The sequence below is a fragment of the Candoia aspera genome, chromosome 1 (assembly GCF_035149785.1).
Source record: "Candoia aspera isolate rCanAsp1 chromosome 1, rCanAsp1.hap2, whole genome shotgun sequence".
NCBI classification, from domain to species: Eukaryota; Metazoa; Chordata; class Lepidosauria; order Squamata; family Boidae; genus Candoia; species Candoia aspera.
The window spans coordinates 46,884,301-46,897,442 of NC_086153.1; positions in this window are offsets into that span (position 1 = coordinate 46,884,301).

Below are 13,142 nucleotides of genomic sequence, written 5' to 3' on the forward strand. Positions count from 1 at the left end.
TTTTCTTTGGAGCCGCCTGGAGATTTTCCAGCAACTGCCGGTCTACAGGACAAAGAAGCTAGCTGAGGTGACTTGCAAAAGAAGGAAGAAGCCATGGCTACCTCCCAGCCCTCAGCAATGCCTCTGGAGCGCCTATCAGAGACCAACTATTTGATTTGGGCCCTGAAGATGGAGATGTATCTTCGCAGAGAGAATCTTTGGCTGCCAATTGGTGAGCAAAACCCACAAAATCCCGGTGCTGAATGGCTGAGACAGGATGAGTGGGCTAGAGCCACCATTATCCTGGGAGTTGAGGACAATCAGCTAGTCCACGTGCGAGGCATGCAGTCTGCAAAGCAACTTTGGGACGCTTTGAGAGACTTATATGTAAAGGCAACAGCAGGGAGTAAAGTTACCCTGACGAAAAAGCTGTACAGAGCCTACCTTGCAGAAGGAGATAGCCTTCCTGAGCACCTGCATTATATTCAGCAGCTGTTTGTTGAGTTGCAGGAGAGAAGAATGGAATTTACACCTCTCACAAGATCATATATCCTCCTGTCCTCACTGAATGAAACGTGGGACACGCTGATTTGTACCCTGGAGGCTATGCCTGAAGCAGACCTCACCCCATCGTATGTTACACAGCGCTTACTCGCTGAATGGGAGAAGAGAGAGGAAAGATCCCCCCCCCATCTCTTCTGGAAAGCTGCAATACCAGAAAATGAGGGAAAAGAAGGGAAAGGAACCTGAGGCCACAGCACTAGCCAGCCAGCGATGCTTCGCTTGTGGTTCAGCTGGACATTTGCAAAGAGACTGTGCCATGAGACCCAAAAGTAGAAAGACAGAGAAGAAGAACACAAGGGCAACACAGAAGAAGGCTCTTCAGACAACCCAAATTGCACAGGTTGCTGAGAAGGGTAATTCTGATGTATGGGTGTTAGATTCTGGGGCCAATTGTCATTTATGTAATTGTAAAAGCTCTTTTGTGTCACTGTCTAAAACTGAAAGACAAAGTGTATCTTTGGCTGATGGGTCTGTGACCAAAATTATGGGACAAGGTGACTTGTATTTATCCTGCTTGGGAGAAACTGTAAAAGGTGTGTTGTATGTGCCAAATTTACAATCAAACCTTTTATCTGTGGCACAATTGGCTGCAACAGGGTATATCATAACATTTAAGAAAAATGGTTGTGAGATACGTAAAAATGGGAAATTGTGTGCTACTGGTATGTTAAAAGACTCCTTGTACATTGTGCAAAATGCAAGGAAGCCAAGCTGCAAGGCTGCAGTTGGCAACACGCCATATCATGACCAATGTGTACACCTGATGCACAGGAGATTTGGTCATGCTAATTTCAAGTATATAGCACAAATGCCACAGATGTGTGCTGACCTAAAGATAAAACCCTGTGATAAATACTTAGACTGTGTAGTTTGCAAAGAATGCAAAACACTAAAAGCTCCTGTGAGTAAGCACAGTGACAGAGTTACAACTAGACCTTTGGAAATTGTACACTCTGACATTATTGGTCCTTTTGCTCCAAGTCTTGGACAAGCAAGGTATGCAATGACCATCATTGATGATTTCTCAAGATACACATTTATCTACATCTTAAAACATAAAGATGAGGCATTTGAGAAATTTAAAAGTTTTGTGACATGGGCAAATGGAAAATTCCCTAGGCCTGTATCTGCACTCCAATGTGATAGAGGAGGAGAATACCTTTCTCACAAATTCAGAAGGTTCCTAGTGGAAAGGGGGATAGAACAAATTCTTTCTAACCCTTACACCCCTCAGCAAAATGGTGTTGCTGAAAGAAAGGGCAGAACCTTGCAAAACGCGATGGAATGCATGCTTGAAGATTCACATTTATCTTTTAAGTATTGGGGAGAGGCCATATCTACTGCTTGTTATGTACAAAACAGATTGTATAACACTATGATTCAGGACACTCCATTCCATTTGTTTTATGGTGTGAAACCAAAGGTAAACCATCTTAGAGTGTTTGGTAGCACTGCATGGGTTCACTTTCCAAAACAGCAGAGAAGGAAAGGAGGCCCCACAACAAAGAAAGCCATCTTTGTTGGCTATGAACAAAGCCAAAGGAGCTACAGGTTCATAATGGGAGAGAAATTAATAATTAGCAAAAGCGCTTCTTTTGCTGAACAAAACTGGGGGAGATTAAATTCTAGCTCTCCAGTTGATCTGACCACCACAAGAGAACAGCAAGGACTTGCTGATGGTGATCTTTTGCCTGATGAGGACATTAAACCAGAAAAGCAAACTGAAGATCTGTCTGATGAGACAGATGCTTCTCAGGAAAGTGATAGGAGTCAAAATTTAAGCCCTGTATTACCTCGCAGATCTCAAAGGAGTAATAAAGGTGTTCCTCCATCACGTTTTCAGGCTGAAACAGTAAAGGCTTTTCACATATTCACAGAACCTGTCTTTAGAACAAGTGGATGCTTAACCACCTGAGATTGCACAAAATTGGCATTCTGCCATGCAACAGGAATTAGCATCCTTGAAAGAAAATAAAACATGGAAACTGGTAAATCTACCTCCCAATGAACGCTGTCTGGGTTGCAGGTGGGTTTTTCAAACTGAAAAGGGATGCTGATGGCAAAATCCAAAAATATAAAGCAAGGTTGGTTGCAAAAGGGTTCACTCAAAGGAAAGATTTAGACTTTGACAAGACTTTTGCACCAGTTACTAAAGGTGAATCAATTAGATTACTGTTAAAAGTTGCTGCACTGAAAGGAATGTCAGTTCACCACTATGACATTCAGACTGCATTTCTCTATGGTGATTTAGACCACAGATTATACATGCAGCAACCCCCTGGCTATGAAAAAGGGGAGAATCTAGTCTGTGAACTGCAGAAGTCAATCTATGGGTTAAAACAAGCTGCTAGATCCTGGAACCAAAAAGTAGATGAAAAACTGCAGAATTTTGGTTTTGAAAAAGGAAAAGCAGATCCCTGTGTATATATGAAGACAAACAAGGCTGTATGTATCTGTGCATTTATGTTGATGATTTGCTGCTGTTCACATCAACAGAAAAACAAAGGCTTGATTTTGAAGCCTGCATGAAAAGCCATTTCACATTAAAAAGCCTTGGAATTATAACAACCTAGGTTTGGAAAAAACACAGGAAGAAGGATGGTAGCTTTCTGTTAAACCAAAGGGGAGATAATGGTAAAATAATGTGAATGGAAAGACATACAAAGTTGTCAAAGAAGATTGGTTTGCATCTTAATCTATAGTATAAAAAGGGGAGTGTTAATGGTTTTCCTACTAACAGATTAAGGTGCTATTGTGTCTAATCATTTTGGCCGGGTGCAGAGGTTGAATTCAACTGCCCCCTTTTCGAATGTTAATTATTGCACCTGGGGGGAGGAACCTGCCCGGACTTGTTTCAGTTCCTCTTTTTCTCTCTGCCGGCATGTAGCAAGCCAGGCTTGCTCTCAATGAGAGCTAAGTCCTTTAAATATGTTTTGCTTTCTGTAAATAAATTATTTTTATAGAAATGCCTGGTGTGTGACTTTTCTGATCTCTCCTGGGCTAAAGGCTTTCCCAGCAATCTGCCAACAATATAGTTGGATGGAGTTGATGGGCTCAAAAAAAAGATGAGAAGTTAAAAGCAGCAATGTATGTGTGAATTAAGTTTATGGATCTAGTGGAAGCAAAGATGATTGGTAAGCATGGAAAGGTATCATGACTGGTGTTGGTTTTAGCTATATTTCCTTTCCTTTTTCTTATCATGCTTTTAATTTCTTTTCTCTGCTATTTCTTACTCCTTTTCTGTGCTTCACATAATGTTGTTTACTCTCAAAGGGAACAGAATAACGGCTGTGTTAAAGTTTGCAGCATGAAACTAAGCTCTCAGAAATGTTCATCCTGAGAGATAAAAACGTTTTTTGAAGAATGATATTGTCCTTAAAACAATAATTTATGTCCTAATAACAGCAAAGAGAATGGCAACATTGCATCAAGGTATCATGAAATGTCTAAACTAATTAATTTAAAAGTGCCATCAAGTGTTTCATTTTGGTAACCAAATTTACTAGCATATATTCTCTAGAATTCTCTTATCAACCTGATAATTAGTAATATGTAAAAAGCTGCAACTTGTAAGGATGGAAAATATTTGTCCCCCATATTTTGTTGGATTCAGTTCCAGTCAGCGTGAGTTTGCCAGAGGAACTGGAGCTCAGGAACATGTGGAGGCCCACAGTTGCCCAGTCTCTTGTTTAGAGTTTACTGGATCTAGGCACATAGGCAGCTCACTTACATCAATATGGTAATATTGTCAGTGCCTTTCAGTATTATCTGTTCCAGTATTCATAAATCAGTTCCTATAATTCCCTGCCAGCCTAGAATTATGATAAAATCCAATGCATGTATGGGATGTAGACTGGGGAAAGCTGGCCTACTTCAACATTCAGAAGCTCTTCAGGGTCTCAGTAGAGCTCTTCCCTTACCTGCTGTTTGATTCTTTTAATGAGAGGTTATGGAGGTAGAATGATTATCCTTGAAGCATATGCTTCACTGCCAGATTACTGTCTCTCCCCATTCAGTTTAATTAGTTTGGTTATTTAAAGACTGATTTGTTTAGCCAGAACTTTTTTTTTTGATTATCTACAAACTGAGCTTATACTTAAGTCAGGCTCAACAAAATTTATAGCTATGATGAAATGTCCTTACATATTACAACATCAGGGTTTATTTGGCAATCAGTATTCTACTGAACCTTTGCTACCACTGACTTCAATGGAACTGTATGGCTAGTCTATGCTGAACCTGGGTGGTGTTTCCCTGAAGAGGAATTTTCCAAGGGAGGCTTCAAAAAAATTTCCAAGAATGAACAATGGGTATTTCTGCAATTGGGGAATAGGGCAGAAGAGAGAGGTAAGCTGTTGAATCTCTTTATGACTATGTATTTGGTGGGGGGGAGTGGTATGATTTGTAGAGGACAAGATTGTAGCAGATAAAATAATAGAAAACAGTTGTTCACTAGTACTTAATCTCTTTCCTGAAATCTACATTTTTATCAGGCCTCAATCCTGTGAGTTTAAAAACATTTCATAACAAATATGCAAAATATTTGTGTGCTTCTAATGAGCTAGGAAGACTCAGCTTCTAATATAGCTTTCCTTATATCAATCTGATGAAAAAAACATGTTGGAATCAGGATTAGGATTGTGATCGTAGCTTCCTTTTCATCCCAAAACGGAGAACAAAGTACAAAGAACTAAGGTGAGTTGAAATTTATGCTTGCCTTGCATCAGGACAGATGTTGCATCTGATAAAAGGTAAAAGAAACTAAAACCTGGCACTAAATCCCTCCATAGATACAACATTGTGCATATATATATATACTTTCATGACAAGGAATTTCATGTTAGGAATGCTGTCCCACCAGCCAGGCGAGACCTTCCAAGCCAAACTATGCAAGTCTGAGTGTTGTTTACAAGCTCTATTTCTTACACTCAGTTTGTGTGGCCGTACCCTGACATGCCCTTTTTCACTTGCTCTTATCAAAGTTTTTGTTCGGTGACGCATGATTCTTCAGAATCAAGATCAGCTTCACAAACTTGGGGATCTTCTCTCCTCTTAATACATTTTATTGGCAAGTTTCTTTGCCAAGCTGATGTTAAAATGTGAGAAACTGTGTCCTTTGCATCTGGCCACCCTAGCAAATAGCTCTTTCCTTCCCCCCAGCTTGTTGTATATTCTTATCTACTTAATGCTGAGGAGATGATATTACCTATTCTTTCCAAAGCATTGTTTCTAAAGCTGCTTTTGTTAAAAAGAAGTCAAGGTTTCAATATGTGTGGTTTCATGTAATACGTAATTTGAATGCTGTTGTGTATGTAGATAACTATTCTGACATTTAACTTCACTTGTTTATAATTCTGTATGCCGTTTGTTTAAAACATGGGCTTTAAAAATCAAAAGCAACATTATTGTAGGAGATCTTGAAATACTCACATTTGACTTTCCTGTTTGGTATCTGAGATCAGAATTAGAATTCCATGTAGCTATTTGTTCACACAGGATCATAATAACAACAACAATAATAACCATTTTTGTATGCAGGAATTCTAAGCACATACTCCTCAATTACAGTAAAAGAACTGAGGAACAGTTTCTTCTGCAATAGTCCTCAAGGAATTAACATTACATACAGAAGTTAGAATTGGGTTTCATTAATTTTGGCTATGTTGTCTATGGATCATGTCATGGCTAGCAGTTGTCTTATTATTTGGCTGATTTTATATATAAAATCCTAGCAATACCTGCTCCACTCAATTCACCTACAAGTTTACCTAAAATAACTGTTCCTTGCATATTGGGTGAAGTATCTTTTGTTTGCAGTTGCTCACTGGAGGATTTCCTCCTGCCCCCCATGTCTATTAGCAGAGGCAGAAGAATGGCTTAAGTTGGCACTGAAGTTATCCAGATGAACTGACTTTCCTTGAGTGGGATCAGACAGATGGGAAAGGAGTGGGATGTGTTATGTGGATAAGCTGTAGCATCGGAAGGAATTCTAGGTTCTATTTCTGGCTTGTTCGCATATGAAGAAAGGATCTGGGCTGTCAGCGTGGTCTGTTGTGGCTTATTCTTTTTAATGCAGATTAATTTGAAATAATAGCTTCACAGCGATTCTGCCCAGCCATACCTATAAGTTCACCTCTTTGGTCCATCAGTTGCATAATACAAAGATGGCCATTCTGTTTATTGTTCAATTCAAAGGTAAGTCAGTAGACAGTCCTCTGTTTGAGGTATCCTTTATTTCAAGGGTAACCTGTCTGAATATGGTGTAAAGAAGTACAAGAAGGATGACCAACAGCTTTGATATTGCCCATCCCTGGGCAACAGTCTGAGGAGGCCTGTTAGTTTCTTGTGATAATCTTACTCACTATGGTGAGATTTTATTTTTATTTATTTATTTATAATTTTTATCCCGCCTTTATTATTTTTATAAATAACTCAAGGCGGCGAACATACCAAATACGCCTTCCTCCTCCTATTTTCCCCACAACAACCCTGTGAGGTGAGTTGGGCTGAGAGAGAGTGACTAGCCCAAGGTCACCCAGCCAGCTTTCGTGCCTGAGGTGGGACTAGAAGTCAGTCTCCTGTTTTCTAGCCCAGCACCTTAACCACTAGACCAAACTGGCTCTCAATGAGATGCATGATATTTCCTTTTAAATTATTTCTAGCCATGCTTCTTTAAAAATTAGCTGTGTGTGTGTGAAAGAGAAATAAATGAACTTTTTTGTGCCATGCATTTCTAATTTTTAGCAATGTGTAAGTAGCTACAAATTACACCAACTTACAGTGATCCTTTTCATCCATGCACTGAATAAAGCATTGCTTCCTTCTTATCTATGCCAAGATCATGCCTCTTTTGTAAAAAAAAAAAAAAAATAAAATAACTGAAGGTGCTTCGTAGTGCATGGGGGAATGGACATATCTGTCTGCAATTCTTTAAAGCTGCTTTTTTTTTTACCAGGATCATATGGCAGCTACAGAGGGTAGCTATGCAACCCTGGAAAAAGACTGCTTTGAAGAGTTGCTAACAGCTGCTATATTAATGTTCCTTCATGTTCCAAAGCACTTTTCCAAATTATTTCCAAAGCATTTATTTTTTTCTGTAAACCCCCCGCCACCGCTGCCGCCATCTTCCATTATACATGATCTAAAGCTTGAGTTGCATTTAAAACTGTACCTAATGGAATGATTTATAGAAATAATGTGATTTTGGTTTAATATAGAGCAAGGGACTGATTATGGAAAATTGTTGTATATTCTTGCTGTTAAAAGTTAGAAGTCACCTCTTGATGTAATCTTTAAAAAATCTTTTTTCATGTGTTTTCTCACCTTTTTAGTTTTTTTCTTTTTGTAGTTTTTTTCTTTTCTGTAGTTTTTAATCTTTGTTCTAAACTTAATACAATTCTTATTTTAAAAAAACCTACCTAAATAACTGTTTAAGAGTTCTGACCAAACAATCTTAAAATTATAATTGCCTTCCTGAAAAGCAACAGGAGAGTAACTCTGGATAAAACTGACATCTTTATCATTACTTAGCAAGTTTTAAATTATAAGTTGATAGTTGCTGTTCACCCCTGACCTTTGGAATAGAGTACAATAACACTCTTCAGTTCCCTATATATTTTAGCAGTTTATATTTAAGCAAATATAGAACAGCCAGATTAAATGTGTAGATTTCAAAGTATTCCCATCTCTCAAAAAAGGCCATATAATGGTACTGGCCTTGAAACTATGGATCATATTTATTGCATTATGAGTTTTTGACAGGATATTATCTGGCCTCTTTTAAAATCAAGACCAGGAAGAGGTATTTTCAAATATTGTTAACATTCTACACTTGGATAAAAATCCTAAAATTACAATACTGACAGCCAAATTTTTAACTATGGCTATAAAAGCAAGGCCTTTGCTAATAAATTAACAAGTCTGAGTTTTAAATGTTTTATGTAGTACCTATTAATATATCTTATTTCTTAAACTGTTCTATGCCAAATTTTTAAATTATATCTGTACTTTGTTATTTGGGTCTTCTGGCCATAAATAAAAATTATTATTACTATATTTCCAAAGGACATGTAAATATATTTAAGATGACCATATTTTTCCTTATATAACAATGCTTTCATTTCTTCCTGAGTCCAGCCTTCCCCAACTGGGTGCCCTCAAGTAGCATTATGCTTCAATTCCAAAATCCCAAGCCAGCATGCCCAGGTGAATCCATAACAGCTGGGGGGACAATACATTTGGGAACACTGATTTAGACTAAGCAACTCTTAATACAGTAGAGGCTTTTTGCGTACAGTAGTTTCAAAAGCTTCCTGACAATAACTGCTGCTCTCATTTTTACTTATTACATCACTAACTCTCCAATATATTTACATCGTACTCTTACTGGCATGCAAATATAGCAGATTCTTGCTCCATTGCCATGGTTGCCTTGTGGACCCAACCTACAGGCATGGGAAAACTCGCCAAAAGGTTGTGGTGACAGTATTAGAAATCATCTGTCAGGCTATCAAGAGCAGCCCCGTAAATACCTACCAGGCCCCAGAACTATAAAACTAGCATCTAATGATGAATAGCCTTTGCGAGATCAACAAAACCCTATTTCACTGGCAATAAATTACATTTATGGCTGAGAAATGTGATTTTGCAGATGAGAAGTCTGGGCTCTGCAACTGCAGATAGCAAGGACTTGGCTTTCCTGGTACTAGGCTCAGAGCATGGCAGAATTGCCTTTTCCTAAATCCTGTTGATTGGTTTTCTCCTTGGTCACAAACCTTTCTATATAGTAGGTGAGTCTAGATGAGTTACCATTTTTCAGTCTAGCCATGCTTCCCAGAATTATTAGGGTAGATTCCCAGAATTATTAGGATAAAATGGATACATAACATTGTGATCTCCTTGGAGGAAGGGTGGCCCAAAAATTTGTCTCTTCTCCCAAATGGAGTCTTCATGAAGTGCTGCAAAAAACAACCCATGGGGCATTGTAGGCAGGCTGCAAAAGGTTTTATCTGCAATCACAGGAAATATATATTTTGCTCAGGCAAATTCGGCTCTCCCACCCTAAAGAGGCTTTCCTTTATCTAAGGCCTGCCTCTCTTTCCAATACATTTCCTTCTTGTCGCTAGGCAACCACATTCATACTGTGCTGAGTGAATGTTGTGTAACCTCTCCAGTTCTGCTTTTTTTAGAAGAATACGCACCTTGGCCAAAAATGGATTTTTTTCGTTTCTGCGGGCAAATGTAGCAGAACATAAGCCCAGAAATAATTTCTTTTTTAAAATAGACCCTAAACATTTTAAACAATTGCGCTGTGAGGTTTTACACAAAGGGAGCTGGCAACTAGGGGAAGGTTTCTCAGTTGCTTAGTGTCCTGTGTTTCATGCACTTTCTGACTCTGAATTTCTGTCAATTCAACAGGAGATGTGTTTTTCCTAGAATTTGTGCCACTGCAAAACTTTTTCAGCATGACATGCCAAGGCAATGTGAAAGTCGGCTAAATAGGTTTAAACGTAGGTGTATGCTTGGGCTCTGCCTGTGTATTGCTGGTAGAGGATATTCTTCCCATTCAGGATTAGGATCAGCATGAAGGAGCAGGTAGGTATATAGGTGAGTTTCTTAAAGATGTGTGGAAGTTTTGGGACAGGGAAAGGGAATTATTTCATGTTCAGATTGTGTTTGTAGAACATGCTCAACTAAAAAAATTCAGTTAACAAGCATGCACTCCATCTTTATGCCTTCCATTGTACACAGATTTTTAACCAACCTTTTGATTTACCATGTCATCTGAATTAAATTAAAAATAGTTACCATTTGGAGTTTCCAGAAGTGGAGGGCATGCAACATATAACAAATATGGGGTACAAGTCTCAGTTTCCAGGAACACAAGATGGTAGTATTTTGGCTTAGACAACATGATAGCCACAATCACATGCCCATCACCCAAGGTTTTTAGTGCAACATTGCTAAAACTCTTCTTTTTAAGATATCTGATATCTTCTGCCAAAGATGCATTCAAGTAATGGAAATCCTAGTTATGGCAGCCTTAATCATTAGGAATTGTGGAGTGTAAGGAAAATGACCTTGACAAAGACATGCAGGAGCTGTGGCTTAGATAAAAGATGCCAAAACATCTTAGTCCAAAACAGTCAGATAATACTGTATTCAGAAGTAACTCAGATATCTTCCTAATTTATTGAGGGATAAGAGGAGGAGGTACAGCACAATCAGACTTCCAAGATTCGGTTATTTAGCTGATCTCAATGTAAAAGTTTTAGACTTTAGAGTTGATTCCTGATGAGATCTGTCTAATGGGACTGACAGGAATCTACCAAGTAGATCTATGGTGGATTTTGTGATCTCACAATGAAGCCTGTAAGGTACAAAGGATGCAGACACTCTGTACTGTCAACTAATTAGGTTGATATAGTGGTTGTGTGCTACACGTTGTCATAATAGTAGGAAATATATCCATTATGTCTAAGAGGGCAATTAAGTATGATGCTGAAATGCACCATTGCCAAGCTAGCATTTTTTTTCATAGAGATCTTAACTCAAATGATAGGATGTAAGGCATGCAGCTATTTATTCTTGTCCTTATATTGCACTCACTTAAAACTTACAAAGTTCTGAAAAAGGAACTATGATAAAAGGGCATTTTGTACAAAAGGATGTTACAGTGATGTTGCTTATTGTGTGTGCTGGGGAGAAGGACATAATAACCACATCTCCAGTTCAGCTGTTGTGGTTGACGTCCTCTGGATTGTGTGGAGACATCTTCAACATAATCTCTTTTGATTAACGGGTTGTTACCAGAGACAACCGAAGCATGGCTGGTATTTTTGCAAGTTTTAAAATAATTCTTTCCATTTGCCTTCTCCTTCCTGGAACAATGTCCATATCTAGTATGAGCATAGAGTTTATTCCAAGCCCAGTGGTTTTTAGAAAAATTCTTCAGCAGCACATTTCCTATAATTATTCTCAGTTTCAGAATGCCATTGTATTGCATCCCTTGGAAATAAAATAGCTGTTCAAAGTGTGTCCTGTGGCAGTGTTTTTTTCAAAGTATATTGGACTTAGAATAAAACTTTTTCAACATCTAAATTATTTTATTTTCTGTATGTAACTGGTGGTATCTCATTTTCAGTGTTGTCTCTTTAATCAATTTAGAACAAATTAAAATTTTGAATAGATGCCAATTACCAATGGAAAGTATCACTGTCCTTAATGGTACTGATCAATACTGAAAATAATAACTGAACAGTGGGCTGCGGTATGTGGTATACAATAAATAAAGCAGTTTCTACTCTGCCATCCATCCTGTTCAATATATTTTAAAAGCTCTTGTGGGCAATGCTGGATTGTTTTCATCTCCAGTTTGAATTACATTTCTTTGTACATCACAAAACTAGTCCATTGGGTGACTGATAGTCAAATAAGATCCCACATACTTCCTGGCTGTTAAATTACAAGTGGGAGGAGGCAGCAACTCAGATGATTTGTTGTGTATTGGAGTGGCCTATTAGCTTGTATTTTTATTAGCTCACTAACCAGCTCCATTTGGCCATTTTCAGTTGGGATTTTTCTTTAAACTCCCTCTACCCTCTTTCTTCTCTGATTGCTTCATTAACTAGCATTACTTTAACATTTTATTTCATGCTGCATGAATCATAAACGTATACATAGAGAGTAGACATTTTTTTAAAAAGCCAGTAGATTTCTAATTTTTTGCCATTTCATTGTGCCTGTCAGATGCCAGCACTGGTTATCAGAGTAACTTACTGAAAGATTTAGAGAACTTTAGATAGAAATGTTCTGCCTCAAAAACTAGAACTTCTCTCAGGAGCTTCTTAAAAATCCTGAACAGATATTTTGTACTGACACACACTCCTTGCAGTTTGTGAGGATTTCTTGAAACAGCGCTCCTTAGATCAAGTTCCCTACGGTTATTAAACAGCACTGAATCTCCTGAAGCTGGTTGTAATCAATGAAATAATATACAGTATTTGATCTGTAGATAAGAATCCTGAACTCTACATACCAGGCAACTTAGATCCATTTCTCTCCCCCTCATTCTAATTGCAAACTGTAATTGCAAATTATTGCTGGGTTCATACATTGCCATAACCAAGCTTTTCCTAACCTGGTGCCCTCCAGATGTGTTGGGATCCCAGGTTCTATAAATCCCAGTCACCTTACCACAATATATGAACCCAACCATTGTGATACTGTGTATAGTTTAAGGTTTATAGCTGAGTGGAATCCTAAAGGTCACAGCACCAAACCTGTTATGTATTCCAAAGCTGCCTGTAAGCTCAGTTGCCATGATTTGGTGACATGGTTCCCTGCAGGAAATACACAAAGAAATAATGAAATCCTTAAACAGGTTTAACATCTTTTTAAAAACATAATGCAAGCTCCCTGCAAAAATACTAGAAGAAAAAAAAATCCTGGTCCTACCCACTGTAGGATGTTGCAGCCCTCTAGAACGTTGTGTGAACTTGGTCAGTTGTGGTTTTGTTCACTCAACTCAAGTATAACCAACTCTAGATGTATTGGCCCAAGTAGAGAAGGAACTGGGACAGGAACAAGGAAAGGACAGA